Source organism: Hydractinia symbiolongicarpus, chromosome 1 (genome assembly GCF_029227915.1).
Source record: "Hydractinia symbiolongicarpus strain clone_291-10 chromosome 1, HSymV2.1, whole genome shotgun sequence".
Classification (NCBI taxonomy): Eukaryota; Metazoa; Cnidaria; class Hydrozoa; order Anthoathecata; family Hydractiniidae; genus Hydractinia; species Hydractinia symbiolongicarpus.
In genome coordinates, this window is record NC_079875.1 from 7,755,518 (window position 1) to 7,761,110 (window position 5,593).

The 5,593-nt window shown below is 33.6% G+C and overlaps 1 protein-coding gene across 1 annotated transcript in view; it reads right to left on the reverse strand.

Moving 5' to 3' along the window:
* The window catches only part of LOC130635862 (tumor necrosis factor alpha-induced protein 8-like protein), a 49,495-nt gene extending 48,594 nt beyond the window's left edge, over positions 1–901 (reverse strand). Inside the window, exon 1 of the mRNA XM_057445407.1 lies at positions 892–901. The gene's annotated coding sequence lies outside the window, so the exon portion shown is untranslated. The remainder of the gene's footprint in view (positions 1–891) is intronic.
* Between the last annotated feature and the right edge of the window lie 4,692 nt (positions 902–5,593).

Sequence of the window (5,593 nt, forward strand, 5' to 3'; positions counted from 1 at the left end):
CATTGTTTCTTGTTTGATTCTGGAAAACCTTTATTACCTTTGAGTGGTTAGTCAATGTTTTAACTGAAGCCAGTAGCTCAGTTGGTAGAGCGGGAAACATTTCCGACGTGGTTCGAATCCCACTTGGCTCAATGCTATAGCTGTTTTATCCTTTCCTAGACAGAATAAACATTTATTTTTTTAACTCAAGTCATTGTAACTTAACGGTAGCTAATGCGTGTGCAATTTCTTTTAAATTTAAGGAAAAACATAACATGAGAATATAATTGCAATTTCCTCGCAAAAATTCAAGACAAAATTGCTTTCTGACCATAAAAGTAAGGAGTCGCAAGAAAATATTTTCATCCACATGTTATGCAACACTAAAAAAATAACCGATTATCCCGGGCCGCAAAATATCGCCACGTGCCGACTGATTTAGCTTGCAAGGTCGGGGAAATGACTGAGGGCGATATTTTTAATAATTATCCATTGCATACACATAACAAAATTCTTTACTGCTAAATATCAACTTTTTTTTTGCAAGTCAAAAAAATTATCCAAGGAGCACAGAAGCTAAATTGTGCCTGGTGGACCTTAATTTTATCATTTTTAATCCCGTCGTGCTGCCAGCATATGGAGCATGTTACAGCTCAAGCAATTGATCTATAATTAAGAAGATAAATGGTAAAAAGAAACAAACAAATATGTTCCTGTGTTTAGTGGATTCAGGTGGATTTAAATTAAAGATAGCCATCTATGTCGTGTGAACCCTTACTATAAAAGTATGTTCAATATTTGCGCATGAGTATATGCACCAGTGTCGAAGTCGGCTAGCGGGTAATACAGTGCAGTATCTCACATCGAAGTGGCGATTCGAAACCGACGTTGATTGCGAGGCCAATTTATAGATTAAACTCAGCAGCATAATTTGTTATCGCGTTAATGTATGCGATATCTCTGAAAAATTATTTCGTAGAACGAAATTTTGGCATAAGCTTTTGCGCTGTACTTTACAGGGGATCAGTGGCGCAGTTGGTTAGCGCGTTGCACTCTGAACGAGTGATCACTGATTCGGTGGTTCAAACCCGCCACTGGTAACACAAACATTTCTCTGATCGAATTAGTCTCGATAATAAAATAAAGTCTGAATATCTGATGAGTCTTCGTAACCATCTATCAAAAATCGAAATGTGAATGTCGTGCAGTCGAAATAAAGTCTCAGTTACTCTAAGCATCGTTCGTTCAAAATCAAAATAGTCTCAAATAGCTTCAGTTACTCAAGAAATAGTCTTAATCACACTAAGCAGTCGTCGTTCGAAATAGTCTCAGTTACTCTAACTAAGCAGCGTTCAATCGCAATAGTCTCAAATGGTCTGAATTACTCACATTCGATACAGTCTCAGTCGCTCAGTACCAGTAAGCAGAAACACAGGAAACAGTTGGATTCCACAACCTGGAAGCCACTACAAATAAAGGGCCGAGTTGACAACAAGAAAAATAAAAAAGGCAGGGGTCTTACTCAATTTTTATGTGTTTTTTAATTGAAAATAAAAAAAAATCCTAAAATTTCCTTCAATGCACAGTGTAACTTGCTGACATGCGAAACATTTGAAAGAAAGGAACATGTTCTAACTGAATATTCGAAATAACTTAAATCCATTCACAACAACAGACAAAATTTGTTGTTGTTGTAAGAATGAATTTAAGTCATTCCATAATCCAGTCAAATCATGTTCTTTTCTTTCTAATGTGACGCACATCAACAAGTTACACCGTGCATTGAAGGAAGACATGTGGCTTGAGTACATTGTGGAATTTTGTCCGCGCGAAATGCTTACGCCCTATCCACGTTCTGTTTCAAAGTAACACGCGCGATGAGAGGATTTGCTACTTTTTAAAAAAAATTAGCGCCATAGAAGATCATGTCGTGGAAAATAGTTCAAGCCAAGTCCGTTGGAGGAATTTACACGGTGACCGGCATTACATGCACACTAGCTTCCTAAACTGCCACCCCATTTTCAAGGCTCCCTTTATCAAAATAAAAATCGTGTCTGAGTTCCACAAAAACAAAATAAGAATTTCGTCTGGGAGAAGTTTGGCAAACCATTTTGGGAGATTTCATCGCCTTACAACCTGCTTCCTGTCAAACCTGATACTTATTTCCTTCTTTAAATTTTCAATTTTTACATTTTGCGGACTAAAACGAGTGAGCAAAGGGTACGATTTGTTTTCGCGACTGGGTTAAAAAACCCTCCCTTACAATAACTTGGGAGGGAAAAACCGTGAAGCTAAAACAAAACTTGTAATCTTTGCATCTAGAAAATAATTTAGATACGAGAATAAGAAACTAAACTTTTGTCTTAATGATAAAATAGCTCCTCCTGTTGGAAATAGAATTTTCAAAATTTGTGAATTGAGAGACAGTTTTGTGACATTCGTAAATGGACAGAATTTACTAGAGAAATAAAAGCGATACACACGTTTTTATTCAGTCAGTGGTATAATTTTCAAAAAGAAAAAAAATAGTTTTAAAGTATTGTACGTTTTTAATTCTTAGATAAAAAAAATCACTGCATTACTTTCAGTAAACAGTTACAGCACATAAACATTGAAGTTTTCGAAAGTGTAGGAAAGTGATGAGTTGCTTGGACTTATAAAAGAGACAATTTATGAAATAGTATACTAGAAAACCTTCTCATTTTAACGCTTTATTCGATTTAAACCCACAAGAAAAAATACATCGCTTAAGGTTACTGTAAAGGAAAAAACTCACTTAATGAGTAGTCTCAGAAAAACCCTTATAATATATCAATACTTTTACATTTTTTTTAATTTTTTTTTGTTTCTAAATGCTTGATGAAAGACTTTTTTGATGGTGTTATTTTCGTGAGATGTTAATTTTCCAAAAGGGAAATATAATGAATTAAACACACACCATTTTTTTTCACCGTGCGTTTTAAAATGGCTTCTTTTTCCGAACGCGTGGTCACAGACGTCTCGTTTTTGCACTATTACATCCAGCATAAATTAAATTCAAAAAGGTTCCCGGTTTTTTTTATTGTAACAACGTCGTTATGAAATTATTTGTAATTATATATAATCAGTCAAAAAAATGCATATTTTTTACTTTCTGTCGTCATAATTCGCTAATCAGTAATTTATACAAAAAAATCCGGGAAACTTTTGTGCATAAATTTTTCGGCTTTCCATTACCGAAAATTCCAATGAGCCAATAGGAAGCTTTTGGAAAAAGAGACCACAAACGTAAAGGCATGTATGCGAAAATTTACCAACGAGATATTTGTTTTTAAAGATTTTCGTAAGTGTTTTGAAAATGTGTGAACTGAGTATGCAGAAAGATGATGAAAGTGTGAACTTTTTCTGTATGCTGAATATGCGTGCACGCATTCAGAATTATTAACAGACAGAAGTCAGGGTTACAAAAGAAAGCTTATATGCATACTCCTTAACTTTGATTTTTTTAATGATTTTTTATATAAACTATCTAAAAATATTATTATGCATATATTTATACGGTAGTTTCATATCATGTATAATGTTTACAAAAAATATGCGTAACTCATTTTGCACATATTTTCTCGAAGGTGTGAAGGGTATAACACCTCTGAAAAGGCTCTTTCCAGAAAAAATGGATGTTCCAAATATTTTCATAGACTATAAAATATGTCATTCAAAAGAGAATTTTTTTTTCTATATGTCATGAATTTTTTGCAAAAAACCTAAAAAAAAAATTTGTTTCCTTTACAGTAACCTTAAAATGAAAGCAAGACCACTGGTAATGGCACGTTCTTCTGCTGGAGGATATAATAAAATGACGAGAATTTTACGAAGTTCTATTTACTGTCTGAGAAATGCTTATTAAATACCAATACAGTTATATATCCACAAAGTGCTGGATTATTACCAAGTACAGTTGAACTATAAAAATCTAACTTTTTAATCGCATGTTGGAAATAAATTTTCCCAAAAATAATTAAAGTCGGAGATTGCATTTTTCTTTTTTTAAGTCTTCTTGTTAATTTTATTTATTTTTTGTTTTTTTAATCAGTCATTTAATGTTTTATTCAACGTATTCGTCGAAAATAAATTATTTGTCAAGAATAAGTTAGACAGAAAAGAATCATCCGACAAGTGGATTTTTCCACTTGCTAAGCTCAAGGAAAACGTTGTAGAACTAAACTGTAGTCGTAAGTTAAACTGAGCCATTTTTGCCTGAGTTGGTACCACGAAATTTTAATAAATCTTCGGAATATTTATGACAAGGGTTACCAAATGAGTGTGATAAACATTGTTTGTGCTCATTTTATTTTTTCTCTTTTAAAATATAATTTCACGACATTCTTATTAAATCCCATATGTAGCCATACACGCCAATCAAGTAAAATGAAACTAAATTTTTTATGTCTGTAAGCAATGGAGTGATTGTTGAATCCAATAATTTCAAGACTAAAGACAAGTTAAAAATCTTTCTTCAATCGCTTTTATTTTCCTTTTTTTGTTTAGCGGAGCAAAATTCTCTCAAAATTTATACGAATGTCATTAGGTCGAATTTCTTTGAAAACCTTCCACTCATTAAAACCTACCTAGCCTACTTGTACCTTCCACACTACCGGTGCATATTCCCAAAAATATTTTGTCTTAATCGCCCAAACTATTGCCACCAACACAGCCACCGACACCGCCGCTCAAACCTTCTAACTCAAAAAACACCCCAAAGCATGATCAAAAGTGACGCTACCTGACGCGCACGCAAACCTATGAATTCCACAAGTACTCATAACCACATACCTTTACTAGAAAGTTCTCGAGTTGCATTTAGACAAAACTAAATCTTTGTAGCAATGTAACTATGGTGGATGAGATAATCAACTAAGGACAAAGCTTAATCGAAAGGAAGCTACTCGAGAGCTTTCTGCTTCCATAATATGCACATATAACTCTATGATATATAATATCGCATAACCAGTGTTCCAAAGACGTGTTATTTCGATTGATCGACATCTAAAAGAAAATTGTGATATGAATAATATATATACAAGTGCTTAAAGAGATAAGAAAACATTAAATAAACTGGGTATGGACTGAATAGCGATGGACTTATGAAAAAAAAACCCTCCATAAAATTTGATAGGATGAGGATAAAAAAATTGTGGAACGAACCAAAATTCACGCATTTTTATAAGAATATAGAAGATGAAACTAGAAAAAAAAATTGTGAATATCGTAGTAATATGCTTATCTTGAATTTGCTTGCATCCTAATTGGAGCAAAATGCGCTGGTCTGTTCATTGCGCAAAACGCGTTTGCCGGATTTATAATATGTGCGCTGGATATTCGGAATGTGAGCATTTTAACCGGTTCGTAGCCCCTTCAATGCAAATATTTTAATTCTCGGGTTTCTAGTTGTTTGTTTGTCATTTTAATTACACTGCTTTAACAACAGCACCTTAAGGTCAGCATTCATAACCCGATCAGACATTTCATTAAGCACCGATATTTTCTGATGTTTGATGGACTGTTTGATTGGTTTGCGTGTATATATGCATGCATAGTTTTTCCATTTTTTGAAAATAAGAGAAAAATCGTGTTT